General features: G+C 34.4%; 1 long non-coding RNA gene across 7 annotated transcripts in view; it reads left to right on the top strand.

Moving 5' to 3' along the window:
* The window catches only part of LOC140609182 (uncharacterized), a 337556-nt gene that overhangs the window by 189975 nt on the left and 130729 nt on the right, over positions 1-16852 (top strand). Inside the window, exon 7 of one of the 7 annotated variants that reach the window (XR_012011121.1) lies at positions 6753-6767. The exons of the other annotated variants lie outside the window; for them this stretch is intronic. This is a non-coding gene — a long non-coding RNA (uncharacterized lncRNA). Of the gene's footprint in view, positions 1-6752; positions 6768-16852 lie in introns of those variants that run through there. 7 annotated transcript variants of the gene reach the window in all.

The raw sequence follows: 16852 nt of genomic DNA, 5'->3' as shown, positions 1-16852 counted from the left end.
AGGGACCTGTTGCAAGAAGAGAGTTATCACCATAGATAACTGCATTATGCTACGCACTGGCCTAGTAGAGAGGGAGAAATCTAGCTAGGCTTGTTTGATCAAAGTCCTCTGTGCTCCCTAGTTTCTGCTGGCCCAAGGAACATTTGTTTACCAAATATTCACTCTCTTTCATCTTCCTGTGAATTGCATTAGATTCTTTGAAGTCTCTGACCCCTACCCACTTTTCCTTGGTTCCGGATGACAAATAAACCTCATTTTGTCCTATTCTCTTGGGAATTTCCATATCCTTGTGGATTCCCTGTACATACAAAATTGAATTTGATTTGCTTCTGTTAATCTGCCTCATGTCAATTTAATTCTTAATCCAGTTCTAGAAAGATTTTGAAGGGGACAGGAGATTCTTGCTCCCTGATACAGGTTTATTTATTTTTTAATCTGCTATAATTCTGAGTTTGATTTTGTTCCTAAAACTTTCTATTACAGTTATCTTCATCTCATATTATTTTGTTATTTACATGTAGTGATTTAACCAGTTCATTCATCATTCTTTCTCATTAGGTCTGTTCCTTCTCCCTCTCCTCCTCCTGCTCCCCTTTTTCTTTCTATTTGTCAGTCCTTCCTTCCTCCCTCCCTTGTCTTCCCTCCCTCATTCCCTCCTTTTTTCTTTCCTTCTTTCTTTCTTTCCTTCCTTCCTTTTTCTCTTCCTCCTCCTCCTCCTCCTTCACTTCCTCTTTTTTCTTCTCCCTCTTCTTCCTCCTCCCTTTTCTTTCTTTTCTTTTTTAATTTATTTATTCATGACAGAGAGAGAGAGAAAGAGAGAGAGAGGCAGAGGCACAGGCAGAGGGAGAAGCAGGCTCCATGCAGGGAGCCCAACGTGGGACTCGATCCTGAGTCTCCAGGATCACACCCGGGCTAAAGGCAGCGCTAAACCCCTGAGCCACCCTGGCTGCCCCCTCCTTCCTTTTCTAAGCCAAATGCCCTTTTGAATGAGTGGATTAAACAAAATATCCTTATCTGTCTGCATGCTTTTCTGAAATCTTCTATCATATTCATCACACAAGTTAAAACATAAAAATAAATAAATAAATAAATGTTTCTAAGAGGCTTTTTAAAAAAACTGTATACTCTTTTATAGGCTACATACACTATAGAAATCAGTATAATTTCATGGTTTTATTTAAATAACATTTTTGAAAAAGAAAACTTCGATTGATTTTATTTTTGTGTACTCTTTAAAAATGCTGGTTGAAGGAGTTTGAGAAGACACAAATCTGAGCTGAGACAATATAGTGGAGTAATTGAAAGAAGGCATTTTGAAGTCAGAAAGCCCAGTGTACAGATCCCTGTTTAGTAGGTTATTTTACATCTCTAATCCCCTGGTTCCTCAGTTGTAAGGTGAACATAATAATGTGCCTACTTGTTAAGATCATTACCATGGTTAAATAATGAGGCTAAGTTTTTTTGCAAGATGTCTAGCATGTAGCAATGAATCAATTAATTGCAGTTATTGTTTGTAGTTGCATAGTATTGCCTATCAATTCTTTTCTTTTTTGTTTTTCTTTTCTTTAGTTACCAACAAAAACAACAAAATTAAAATAGTTCCTTGTGTTCCATATGTTGCAGTGGAGATGCTAGGAATAAATGAATGGCAAGGCCTATTGGAAGATTCAGAATTTGGTGGTTCTTTTTGATGGTATTTAAACACTGCAGATGAAAACAGAAGGGAGATTTAGAGACACTTACTCAACTGGGAGTTTAGAAGACATTAAGTATCACAGGAGTAGAAGCAGAGATAAACAGACCTGGGAGTAAAATCCACAAATGGTTTGTAAGAACTATTACAAGAAAAGCAAATTAAAAACACAAAAAGATTGAAAACCATATGACTGTGTAAAAGTGTGCACACATGGGTATGTATGAGGAAGAGGGAACAGGAATAAAGAAATGAGGCAATAGCTATTTAATAATACTTTATGGATTTTTTTTATTGTCATTAAATGTATGGCCCAGTCAACATTATACAGTGGTGCAATTTTTTTCATGTGGTTTCCTTTTTCAAAAGTGTACTGCACCTTCATATTACCCATTAGTTTAAAATAATCTGAGTCTTGCGGGCTTCTTCCCTGATTCTCAACACTACAGTGACTAACAGGCAGTCACAGACCCTCCCTTTAGTTCTTCCGCCATCCTTGCCATTCTGTGCATCTCTCATCCTTGACAGAACATCTATGCCTTTGTTAAAGGTAGCATTTAAACGTCAAATGCCTTCCTTCCAACTAATACTCCTATCTAGATTGACATCTGCCTTCCCTGGAATATCTTTTTAAAAACAATCATATTTTTAGCTTTTACTTGTTAGAATCTATTATTTTTGCTTTCTATTTCTTTATGCTTTCTGCTTTTTAAAAAAAGATCTCATTGATTTATTTAGAGAAAGAGAGTGCAATTGAGGGAAGGAGAGAGAAGGGAGAAGGAAGGGAGGGAGTAACGGGGAAAGGAAAGAATCTGAAGCAGATTCCATGCTGACTGCAGAGCCTGAATGGATCTCTGGCTTGAACTCATGACCCTGAGATCATGACCATGAGATCATGACCTGAACTGAAACCAAGAGTCAGTAGCTCAACTGACTGAGCCACTCACTAATTGGATATTAAGCTTTTTAAGATAAAGGGTCTTACTTCCTGCTTCAGTTTTATCTTCCACAGTAATATAAAGAGAAGTAGCTCAATAATTGTTGATTGGCCAGCATTTCCCAGTTTTTAATGTCTTCACATTTGTATTATTTTTTAGTCATTTACATGATTGTATCTATTCATCAGTTCACCAACACAAAAATACAATTAATACTACTCATATTTACAATATATTATTTGCAGTTTTTTAAAAAAAATCCTTTCTTCTAGGGAGTTTTTTCATTTAACATTCTTACTCATGTGTCTTCCATGAATTCAAAAGATAATGTTTCTTTTTCAATCACAAAGACCTCCTTTGCTCAGCTAATTAGGTCCTCTTGATTATCCTTTGAAACCTAACATCCATGTTAGAAGTTAAAGAATATTTTGTTCTCATTTATTCTACTAGGTTCTCCTTCATTAGTTTAATTTTGGATGCATTCTTGCAGTGAAACTCTTTGATCTTTAGTCATGGTTTATTAAATCTCTCTTCTGAAATGCCCCATCCCTTCATCTTATATCCTGGTACCATTCCAAATCATGTTTAACTTTCGAGATCCATTTCAAATATCATGTACTACATGACACCATTCACAATTCATTTCTCTCTCTTTCTGACTTCTTCAGTCCTCTGATTTCATCTGTACCATTGAACATCACGTTTTGCTTTTTATTCATTCAAATTCATTGAGCACCTTTCACTTGTTGGGCACTGTATCATGCCATAGAGATGCAAAGATAAATGACTCAGGATCTCTGCCTTCAAAGATGTTGCAGCTAATAGAGAAGACAAAACATTAGATGATGGATTTAGTAATGTAACTAGCCATAATAGTACAGAAAACCAGAGAGAGGATTTTCTGGGCCCCAGAAAAGTGTATCTAATAAGCCAACATTTAAACCAAACCTTAAAAAGTGTGTATGGAATTGGAGAAGTTAGTGGAAGATTTCAGTTAGTGAGGAATGCTTAGAGGAGACAGAGAGAAGCAGTTCTGAATGATGACAGGCCCAGGATGTTTAATGGAGTAAGGAGCTAATGTACAGAGAAGGTGTGCTTGAACTGTGGTCTAAGACTGTTTGAAGTCTGCTCCCTTAGAATGATAACAAAATTTAATGTAAAGAAGGAGCCGCTAGAGCATATCGTTAGCTTGAAATTTAATTTTTTTCAAATGAGCCCATACAGTTTGGGATAGGACTTGCATTCATTTTATAGTTTAACATATTAAGAATTATTGCATGGAATGAAGCCTAGGGAGCATTTAGTAATAAATTAGTAGTAAACAGATTTCTGTTATTATGCTGTGATTAAACACATTGCTTAATTGAATCTACTAGTCAATATTTTGGAGGCTACTGTGATGGAGCCAGGTAACTTTAAAATAAACACATTAGTTATTATTGACTTATATACTCGAATTTTGTAAATGACACTAGTGCTTGATAAGTTGCTAAGTCTAGGCCATGGATGCATTCAACTACTTTAATTTGAACCATTAATGAATCAAGCATAAGTTTTAAAATTCATTATTCTATGCATCCTGTTGAATCTTTTATAATAAATGAACTATGTATAAAAAAGTTACCAATAATTTCAGTATAAGAATTTTATGTTTTACCTCTCTTCCAATTTCTACTAGAGGGTTACCAATGAATTCTTTAAAGTCAAGCCCATTGTACAGCTTGGTGGTTATCAAATCATCTTTCCTGTTCCTATTCAGCTTAATATTTGTGAATTGCTTGATAATACAATGAGTATCATACCTATGTCTGAATAAGCCCAAAAGGAATAAATATTATATTGGGCAAAAACAAATCAAGGAGATTATTTTTAAGAAGAATATGGAGGCCTGCAGTCAGAATTAAAAATATCATACTCAGATACTGTGCTTGGGGAAGGTCTACTCTGATAGCAATTATTATTTAAAAAAAAAAAAAAGATCTTAGTTGTCTATAAGCTCAGCATGAACAAAAAAATTGCAACTGAATGCTTAAAACATAGTAATGCACATTAATTTATTGTTAAGCCACAAGAATAGGAGGGCAGTATTTGGATCAATGAAGGTAATAGACCCATTCTCCCATTGTTCACTGCCAATGTTAGACCACTTGTGGGCTATTCAAGTGCAGATGGTTCATCTTACATTTAAAAGATGGTAAAGAACTATTGGTGGAAATGCAAGCTGGTGCAGCCACTCTGGAAAACAGTATAAATGTTTCTCAAAAAGTTGAAAACAGAACTATCCTATGATCCAGCAATTGCACTACTAGGTATTTACCCTAAAGATACAAATGTAGTGATTCAAAGGGGCACCTGCATCCCAATGCTTATAGCAGTAATATCCACAATAGCCAAACTATGGAAAGAGCCCAGATGTTGTCTATCCACAGATGAATGGATAAAGAAGATATGACATATATACACAATGGAATACTACTCAACCATCAAAAAAAAAAAAAAAAAGAAATCTTGCCATTTGCAATGATGTGGATGGAACTAGAGGGTATTATGCTAAGCAAAATAAGTCAATCAGAGAAAGACAATTATATGATCTCATTTGTATGTGGAATTTAAGAAACAAAGCAGAGATCATAGGGGAAGAGAGGAAAAACCAAAACAAGAGAAAATCAGAGAGGAAGACAAACCATAAAAGATTCTTAATAATTGGAAACAAGCTGAGGGTTGCTGGAGGGGAGGGGGTTGGGGAGATGGGGTAACTGGGTGATGGGCATTAAGGAGGGCACATGACGTAATGAGCACTGGGTGGTATATAAGACTGATGAAGTACTGAACTCTACCTCTGAAACTAATAATACATTTTATGTCAATTAATTGAATTTAAATTTAAAAATAAAAAATGATGGTAAAGAATTTATAAATTATAAAATACAAAACAAAGAAAATTTTTAATGTTCAATGTGGAAAAAAATAACAGAAACATGATAGGAGTTTTTATAAAGGAATTATTTGTATCAATTGTTGCTTAAAGACTAATAAAATTAAACGATGGATGTTACAAAGACACATTTCATCTTCATGGACAGGTTGACCCAAAATTAGAGTAAGGAATGGGTTTTATAAAGAGGCCTGTTCTCAATCACCAAAAGGTTTTTAACAATCCAGGTGAAGTTCTAGTAGAGATTCATTTGTGATGAAATTGGACCAGATGACCAAAAATATTGTCTTCAGTGTTCAGGTTTGGAGACTATGACTGCTATAAAGCAAATTAAGATGTATTCCAGATATGGGCACCTGGGTTCTCAGTGGTTGAGAATCTGCCTTCATTCAGCTCAGGGCTTGATCCCTGGGCCCTGGGATCAAGTCCTGCATCAGGTTCCCCACAGGGAGCCTGCTTCTCCCTCTGCCTATGTCTCTGCCTCTCTCTCTGTGTCTTTCATGAATAAATAAATAAAATCTTTTTAAAAAATGTATTTTGGATATACTAATGCAGTTTTTTTTTTTTTTGAGGCTATGCTCTTAGATTTGTCTTCACAGTGAAAGGTGATAGATTTGTTATAAAAACATTAATTATATTGAACTTCTTATATTTTATTTTTACTATCACATTATTTATTATGCACCCAGAGAAATGCACCATACACTTTCTAAGTATTATAATTAATCCAAACAACATGTCTACAAGGTACAAATTACTAGTTTCATTTGGGATTAAGGAAAATTGGCTTAACGAAGTCTAGATAACTTGCCTAAAATCACACAGCTGGTAAATAACACAGAGATATTATTCCAAGCAAATCAATAAAAGAATAAACTTGGAAGTGATACAGCATAATGATTTCAAGTAAAGGTGGCTGGGACTCAGTCATTGCTTTGAAAACCCCAAAGACTTCCTCTTTCAATATGTAGGGGTGGCTAGATCAGATTCATATTTCACTGAGGAAGACTTCAGAAAGCCAAATTATGGACAAACAGATAAACATTCTGGAAATATTCACAACAATACTCCCTCTTCTTAGGCACTTTGGAAAAAATAATTTGTTGCTATTTTATTTATTTACCAAGAGAAATTATAGTTATGAAGTGTTGAAGTAGGGGATAACCAATACATTATCTCTTGCTAGATTATTAGTTCCATATGCTGAATGACTTAAAAAAGAATTGAAGACAGATCAACATGAAAATCATGGACATGCTTGGAGACCATGAAATCTGAGGAAGAGGAGTTAGATAACTCAAGCTTTTAATGGTATCACTCTAAGATAACTGCGCTTTCATTCCAATTGACAATCTTATATATATTTACAAACTTAATTTGCTTACCAAAAAAGTATTGTGGCCAAGTCTTCAATCCTTGTTTTTTAAGTCATGGACAACCCATGTTCTAATCCATTGTGTTAAATTATAAATCTCAGAGGACAAACATACAACTCCTATTTAGTATAGCTTCTAAGTACTAATCAGAGTTAAAGTTTGTCTGGTTCCAAAGCCCAGTAAAAGCCATATGAGTCAAGGATAATGTCATTATAAACTATTTATGCTGAATTAAAGAATATTTACTTTGGGTACAACCATAAATTCTTAAACTGATAATTTCAAGGGGGAGATAGAAACCTCTAAGTCACTAATGTGACAATAAGAATGAACTTGGATGATCAAACCAGGGAATTAAAAAAAAAAAAAAAGGCAGATCTTTTAGAAGCACCATAAATTATGTTGTTAAATTGTGGCTGGGTTCTAATGCAAATCTAGGTTACCCAGGCATAAAAGACAGCAGCAATTGGCAAACACTGTGTTATTTATTTTCTGGATAAGCCATCTATCAAACTCTTTTATCCCCAGTGAAATGCACTCACACACCATGGAAAGAAAGAAATTGGTTAGTGATGGAGTATAACCCTGGGAACTTCTTTTCTGAACTTTAGTAGAATCAACTAAGTATCAAAGTTCTCTGCAAATTCACAGTCGCTTGTTTGTCTAAACCAAACAAGAGGGAGATATTCATTTGGTTGCTAAGCAGAGAAAGTGGTTACTGAAATGTTTCATGACCTGTTTGATGAGTCTGTCAGGTGTCTTCTCTGAATCCACTGCCATAAAGTACATCAATTTAAACCTCAACGTCACAGAAATGGCAACTCATCATGAAAATTGTCAATTCTTTCAAATCTCAAAAGAAGAAAAAAAATGCATGGAGATACTGTATTTTAGAGGTACCTGAGCCCACTAATCAATAGTAAGGGGGCACCTGGGTGGTGTAGTCAGTTAAGCATCTGACTCTTGGTTTTGGCTCAGGTCGTGATCTCAAGATCCTGCGATCGAGCCTGCCTGGACCCCCAAAGTCAGGCTCCATGCTCAGCATGAAGTCTGCTTAGATTCACATTCCCTTTCTCTCTGTCCCTCCTCCTTATTCATCCCCCTCAAATAAATAAATTTTTTTTTTAAATGGGACTTTTCCAAAGTCTGGAGCAGAGGGATTTGGAAATAGCATTTCAAATCAGAGAACTTGTGGTTTATATGTTATTCCAAAAAAAGAAAACTACATTTCTTTATCATAATTTTATTTATTTAATAATTAACAGAAGATTTAGGAGGGATTGTGAGTATATATCTTAATCCACAATCTTGAAGGCACAAGAAATGTATTATTATTTTCTTTAAATCAATGTAATTTGATTTGAACCTCTATTCAGACATTTGGTGGAAATGTAAATAAATTTGAGGGCTATTACCCTTTCCTTACCTCCATCATAACATAGGGATCCAGAATCACCTGGTACCAGGAGAAGAGGCAAGTGCCCTTCACATGAATCTATTATGTATGATTGCTACTGGTTTAATACTTACCCAAGTTTATAGAGTCACCAGGAGGTTGTTGCTTTTCTATGTCCTTTGCCACATTGCCAAATCTGAAATTCAGAATCTTGATTGGACCTGAGAATGCCAGTGCCCTGCAATCACTCTCGAGGAAAGGGAGCATAATCACTCCTTATAAAGGATACAAATACTAAAGAAAAAACACCACCTGATATAGCAAAACACAGCAAAAACCAGACATGAATAAATGTATCAGTACATCATTCCTACAACAGAAGTTTTGTCTAAAGTTTTTGCTTAAGGTCCAGAGTTTTTTTTTTTTTTTTTAACTTCTATTTAAAATAACTTTGAATTTACAGAAAAGCTGCAAAATAGTAGCTCCCATATGGCCTTCACCCAGTGCCCCCAATGTTAACATCCCACATAATCACAGCAAAATGATCAGAACCAGGAAACAATGGCCTCTTTTAATAGGCAAACTACTATTAATTAAAATACAGACTTTATTCAAACTTCACCAGGTTTCCCCCTAATTAACTTTTTCTCCTCAAGTTCTGGTTCAAGATTCCACACTATGTTTACTTGTCCTGTCTCCTTTGTCCAAACTGTGACTATCCTTTAGTCTTCACCTTTCAGGATCTTGACACTTTTAAAGTGCATCAGTTACTTAATTTATAGAATATCCCTCATTCTTTTATGTTCTTTGCATGAGGTTATACATGCTAAAACACAGAAGTGATTTTTTTGCCCTTCTCAGTGCATATCAGCGGGCATGTCATGTCAGTGTCTAATTATTAGTGATATTCCTGGTGATCATTTGACTAAGGTTCTGTCTGTTGATCTTGAGTTTTTCTAATGTAAATTACTCTTTGCCCACTTGAAGTTAATAAATATCTTGGGGAAAATATTTGCAAGCATGCAAATATTCTATTCCCGCTCAAAGTTTCACTCACTAATTTTAGCATCCATTGATGGATCATACCTGCAACTAATATTATTATTATTATTATTATTATTATTATTATTATTATATCTGTCCAATGCTAATTTTGTTTTTCCTTTATTCTTCCTACATTTATTAATTGGAGATTTTCAATAAGAAAAAGCTGTTTCTTCTCATTGATTTGTTTATTCCATTTATATCAGTATAGACTCCTAGACTTATTTATGGGTTATAATCCAATAACATTAGAGGTTCTGGATTTTAAACTGTTATAATACTCTATTTCTTTTTTTTAAAGGATTTAAAAAAATAAATAAAAGGATTTTATTTATTTGAGAGAGAGACATAGTGAGCAAGAGCATTAATGGGGTTGGGGTCAGGCCAGAGGGAGAGGGAGAAGCAGGCTCCCCACTGAGCAGGGCTCCATCCCAGGACCCCGAACCCAGGACACCTGGATCATGAATTAGGCCAAAGGCAGACACTTAACCAACCAGGCCACTCAGGTGCCCCTATTTCTTTTTTTGAGTTCCACATGTTCCCTCTTTTTATTAGGAATGATATTTGTCTCTGGTTCATTGCAACATGTCCATTTATTCCATTCTTCTTGTACTGTTTCCTTTAATTTTACTTCTCAGTCTTATTATGATTCCTCTTTTAAAATATTTATCTGTAATATTCTGTCATCTTTTATTAAATCTTGTTATCCCTGCCCCCCCACCCCAAACAATGTCATTTTTCCCCCATTACCTCCACCCTGGACACTCTTTATTTCTATTTACTTCATGTACAGGTGCTGATGAGCAGACATAGTTTGTCCAGTATGAACAAAGATAAATTGCCTATTCCCATCTTTTGAAAATAGTCCATTCGTTCTTTTGACTTTCAAGATGAATGTGAGAAAATTAAAGGAGTCATTCTCTATTTTGGCCATCAATTTCCAGTAGGCACTGAATAAGGTGACTGCTAATAACACTGGTAATGGGTGATATTTCTTTTTGTTGTATTATTGTGGTTGACTTTAGAGAAGGATTGACAATACTTTTTGAACAACTGCTGATTCCATCAATCTTTGAACTAAAAATAATTTAAAACAACACATTTTTCTGTAAGAAAATTAAAGCAAAATTTTGTCCTTTGTATCTCTGTATGACAGTTGCTTAATTCGCCCATATGTTCTTATACTTAGATCCACATCAAATATATAAATTTCACCTATTCTAACCAAAGGTTATAAATCTGACATTTTCAGGTACATCAAAATCTATTCCTGTGACACATGTTTTACTGTAGTTGCAGAAGAGAAATCTTGAAAGGAAATTAACAAAACAAACTTTTTCTATATTCCTTGGACATTTCTAATGAAAGCTTATTGAGAACAATTTTTTTCTTTTTCTTTTTTTTTAATTATTTATTTATTTATAATAGTCACACAGAGAGAGAGAGAGAGAGAGAGAGAGAGGCAGAGACATAGGCAGAGGGAGAAGCAGGCTCCATGCACCGGGAGCTGGACGTGGGATTCGATCCTGGGTCTCCAGGATCGCGCCCTGGGCCAAAGGCAGGCGCTAAACTGCTGCGCCACCCAGGGATCCTGAGAACAATTTTTTTCTTATTGGAATTGCTAAAAATATTTTTATAAGGATGGACAAAGGCAATTATACTTCAGTGAGACAGCAACTAGCCAAACATACCCAATTGTGCCTATATAATTAATTTAGAGAATAGGCTTAGATCTTTGAAATTCTGAATGGTTCATTACAACCAACAATAATAAGTAGAAAGCAGATATCTTTCAAGCTACAGATACTGAAAATTTAGCAGGGGATAATTTTAAAAGTTTGAATGTTGTTTAAAAATGCCTACATTGCTAAATAAAGATAAAACATATGCATTTCAAAAGTATAATTAATATTTACTTTATTAAACATTAATTAATATTCCCTAAATGTAAAAATCCTGAGGCCTTCCATTTAAATACTAACAACCTAGACAATATGTGTTCTGAGATTCTTTCCTATTAAGAAAAAGAATCTGTAATTATAATTTAAAACAATTTTAATTCCCAAGGGTAAAAATAGGAATATCAAATAATGGCATAAGAAGGAAATATGAAGAACTTCTGGGAAGGAGACAAAGTTTAGCTTGTGACTATTAATGACTCTTTAACACATAAATAAATTATGTGGATGTCATAATCCTAAAAAGGAAAACAATATGACAAAGTCCTGATAGGTATCTCTATCTAAATCTACATATCTAAAGACATTTCAAGTCAAATCTTAAAAGATATTGCTTGAACTTGACAAAATGACCACAAAATTCATGTAGGAGGGAAAAAAATCGTAGAATTAATTTGAGTAAAGAAACATAAAAATACAAGGAATGGAGATATGCTTGATCATTTTTAAACTGCATTTTAAAGTTGCGATCCATCCAGTCCTTGTTCTCTTACATGTGTTTCTGTAAGAAATAGGTATTTTGACCCATATTGGGAGGTTCAGAATGCAGATACATGATAGACTGGGTGTGTGCAGTAAAGGCAGGTATTTAAGAACTTGCTTCTTATTCCTCCACCAGTATCAAAGGATGCATCACATCCTTTGTGAGCAAAGCAAAGTAAGTGGCCATCAGTAAGAAAAGTACAAAACAACACTTTCTTAAATGTAAACAGTTTTTTTTCTACTCTCTTTCCAATGTCATCCCTAAGATATGTTATTTAGTTTGAAATAAAGTAACTTTCAAATAACTGAAATAATACAAGTGAGCAATACTGACCTTTTAACTGTAACTGGAAAAATTTTCAGATCACCCAATTTTTTCAATGTATATTCATTAAAATTCAGAGGTAAAGCTTTAATGTAACTTAGTTCAAATTTGGCATACCTTATTCAGTAAGATATTTCAAACTATTTTGTAAAAAGGACATATTTATACCAATTACTGGTGATCTTATTTCATGTTATAAAATGTTGAATATTTTCTATCTCCTACTATCAAAAAAATATTAATTCCATGCCAGTTGCCAGATGGATTATATTTTGGCAATATGTGTTTTTCTCTTTTTTTCTTTTTCCCTTTTTTAGCCTACAGGAAATGTTTGATCATGGTAACTAATGAACTTAATGAACTCTGATATTTATATTTGGTTCACATTTAATTATTTCTAAAAGCCGAAGTCCAAAGTTTATTGTGCACACAGTGGTGGGCTGAATTATTTCCCTCATTCTCCATTCCTCCCCATATTCAGATTCCTAGCCATGCAGCTGTGCTGAATGCTTTTCTCTAGGACCCAGCATGATTTCCCACTCCTCAGTTTTCACTTTGTGACCTGCTGTGGCCAACAGAATGAGAAACCAATAAGCCAATTTCTATGCTAAGCCATAATAAGAAGCTGAAGCTCTTGAAAGCACTTGCTCCTTCTTGTTTCTGCCATCACCTTGTGAAAGACATGCCCAGGCTAACCTGCTCATCTTAGAAAAAACAGTTGAATGACGTGCAAAAAAGCTGGGCCACGCCTCTGAACCCAGCCTAGATCAGCCTACTCCCAAACAAATTAAGGAGCTTTCCTAAGAAGAGCCACCCAGTCCAGGCTAGCCTACATCAGCGGATACTAGAAATAAATATAAGAAATAAATGTTTATTGTTATAAGACACTAATGTTATGTGGTTGTTTTGCAACCATACTGTATCAATAGCTTATTGATAAATCCTCATATATATACTAAAGGATCTTCAAATCTAATCCTATTCCTCCCACTTTAGAAAGAACTTACAGTTTTAGCTAAACATTTCACTACATTTTTACAAGTTAAATAATAGGCAATGGTTTACTGATTGTTTTCATTGTTTTCATCGCACATTAATTACTCATGATTGACCTCATTTTAATCCTTATGACTGCTTATGGAAGTCTCTCTATAATTTATTTCCTCTAAGCTTTTGATAATCACACTTGAAAAGTGAATTGATACATTTGCTTGAATTGAAACATGAAGGCAAAATTTTTCTGACAGAATGTAAGTCTGATTAGCTTGGGGATACTATGGTGATCAGTTTGTAGGACAGACAGTCTCCATAAATTTAATGTGTCAATTCTACAATGCCAAGGCATTGATAAAAATATATTTAAAGCATATAATAAGATAAAAAGAATTTAATACAAAAATATTATATTAGGGGGATCCCTGGGTGGCTCAGCGGTTTGGCGCCTGCCTTTGGCCCAGGGCGCGATCCTGGAGTCCCGGGATCGAGTCCCCCGTCGGGCTCTCGGCATGGAGCCTGCTTCTCCCTCCTCATGTGTCTCTGCCTCTCGCTCTCTCTCTCTCTCTTCTCTCTATGTCTATCATAAATAAATAAATAAATCTTTAAAAAATATTATATTAGAAAGAATACAGTAATATGTTTTATTTTTTTTCTATCTCTTTTGTGTGTGTGTTGGATTAAATAAGATTCTTCTAAATAAAAGAGTAACAGATAGAATTTATAGTCATTTGGTATGTGTTTATAAATTGTTTTTGATTACATCCCAAATACTGAGAAAGTATGGACTATAATGACAAGTAACAAATCATGTTTCAAATCAAATCCAAGCCAGGTGGTTTCCAATTCTTTGCTTTTGCCAATTTGAAATAAGACTTAATTAACAACGGCTAAAAATAATTTTTGGTGATATATCATTGTGATGTTGGCCTTCAAAGATGTGTGAAACAGTCTATAATTAAAAATAATTTTTGATAATAGATCACTGTGACTTCTGGCATTTAAGGATTTAAGTGACACATCTATGAAAAAGAAATAAATCTGCTCCCCTATACTGATTTCTGTGAAAATAATTTTTTTCTATTCACATCTATAAAACAAATCAGAATATAATTTATGTAAAACTCTGTCCACGCTAGTAATTTCTTATGCATTCAGAGACAAAAGCTAATTGAATAAAAGTCACTAATCTCAATAATAAACATTAAAATTTTCTTTTCATGTTCAATAATGATGTAGTGATTTAATACTATATTTATGATGCACAGTAATAATACTAATAACTTCAGCTTGAAAAAATTTTTGAATGTTTATAACCCTTCAAAGAAATTTTGCTCTTACCATACATATCTTTTCTTTACAAAGAATAATGGTGGGATTATCAATAAAAGTCTTTCAAGAACAAAAAATAGTTTATATTGAGGTAAAATTTTATGGTTAAAATAGAACTGAAATATGATTCAAGGGAGAATAAAGCAAAAGTCATAAAATTCCTTAATGTTCAGTAAGAAATTGTTGATGTATTGTTTAGAATCATTTTGGTTATTTAAATTTCACTGGATATTTAAAAGAGTACTATAACTATATTTTTATCAAACCATTGATGCAGGCTTTGAGAGCCTCTGGGAGGCTCTTGACATTCTGTTAGCAAGCATCCAAATCTTTCTTTCTTGCATTATTGCCAGTATTCTGTTTGAATCATTTATTTATGCTTTAGGCTGGAAAAGAGAGACCCTTGGGTTGCCAGTGAGAAAACAAAGTATAGATAATGAATAGAAAATAAATAGGCCAGTATTGAAAGATAAAACCCTACTACATTGTATTTATGGATAGTGGCTAATTTTTCCTGAGCATTTGTCATGTTGCAAGTTCTTTTTTTTTTTTTTAAAGACTTTATTTATTTATTTATTCATAGAGACAGAGAGAGAGAGAGGCAGAGACACAGGCAGAGGGAAAAGCAGGCTCCATGCACCGGGAGCCCAACGTGGGACTCGATCCCGGGTCTCCAGGATCGCGCCCTGGGCCAAAGGCAGGCGCCAAACCGCTGCGCCACCCAGGGATCCCCTCATGTTGCAAGTTCTATCCACATTTAATAACTCATTTAATCTTCACACCTACACATGAGGTAGACACAGTTGTTAGCCCCATTATACAGATTAAAGCTGGGGCTCAGAGAAGCTAACTAATACAGCCACCATTCTGTAGTCACTCAAAGTGAGATAGCCACAGAAACAAAGGCCATCTCAATTAATACTCCACTACACTGTGGGAAAGGCAATGGCTCTTTACTTTGACTCTCCCATGATCCCTTGACTAATACCTTCCACTCACTTCACTCTGCCCAGAAAGGAAAGACAGGAAGAATGGATATCAAAGATTATTACTGATGATCTCTGGATGATAGTTTAACCAGTAATTTTTATTTTTGTCATTCTTAATTACTGATTTTTTCTAAATTAAGAGGGGGAGAAAAAGATGTTGAATAAGCTTTGTTCAGAAAATAGTCATTCTCCTTCCCCCATCTCCATAAAGAAGCAAACATTTCTATGGAATTGGAGCTGGACTTGGCCAGAGGAATGTGGAAAGACATGATTGTAGTTTTGATACTAGCCATTCTGACTGGTATGAAGTGATATTTCACTGTAGTTTTGACTTGTGTTTCCCTGATGATTAGTGATGTTGAGCATCTTTTCATGTGTCTGTTGGCCATTTGTATGTCTTCTTTGGAAGAATGTCTATTCAAGTCCTCTGCCCATTTTTTTTAAATCTGATTTTTTTTGTTTCTTTGGTGTTGAGTTGTATGAGTTCTTTATACATTTTGGATATTAGCCCCCTTTCAGGCATATTATTTGCAAATATCTCCTGCCATTCAGTAGGTTGCATTTTCATTTTGTTGATGGTTTCCTTCACTGTGCAAAAGTTTTTCAGTTGAATATATTCCTAATAGTTGATTTTTGCTTTTGTTTACCTTGCCTGAGAAGACACTCCCTCATGCACCATTGGTGGAAATATAAATTGGTGCAACCACTATGGAAAACAGTATGGAGAGTGCTCAAAAAATTAAAATAAAAATACCTGGTGATCCAGTAATTCTACTACTGACTATCTACTCAAAGAAAATGAAAAAAATAAAAAACTAATTTCAAAAGATATATTGCACCCCTATGCTTATTGCAGCATTATTTACCATAGCTGAGCTATGGATGCAACCTAAATGTCCCTTTATAGATGAATGGATAAAGAAGACATGTAATAAATATATACAATGGAATATTACTCAGCCAAAAAAAAAAAAAAAAAAGAGAGATCTTGCAACAACAGGGAAGGACCTAGAGGGTATTATACTACGTGAAAGAAGTCAGACAGAGAAAGACAAATACCATATGATTTCACTTATATGTGGAATCTAAAAAACAAAACAAATGAACAAACAAGCAAAAAATAAACAAAAAATAAAAAACAAAGACTCATAACTACAAAGAATAAACTGGTGGTTTCCAGAGGGGATGTGAGGGTATGGGCAATAAGGACATTAAGAGAGGGATTAATAGGTACAGACTTTCAATTTTAAAATAAGTAAAACACAGAGATGAAAACTACAGTCAATAATATTATAATACTGTTGTATGATGACAGTTGGTGACAACATTTATCATGTTAAGCATTGAGTAATATATAGAATTGTTGAATCACTACATTGTACACCTGAAA

The sequence above is a fragment of the Canis lupus genome, chromosome 18 (assembly GCF_048164855.1).
Source record: "Canis lupus baileyi chromosome 18, mCanLup2.hap1, whole genome shotgun sequence".
In the NCBI taxonomy this organism is placed as follows: Eukaryota; Metazoa; Chordata; class Mammalia; order Carnivora; family Canidae; genus Canis; species Canis lupus.
The sequence above is the reverse complement of the archived record's forward strand: the minus strand, read 5'-3'. Positions and strand labels throughout refer to the sequence as shown.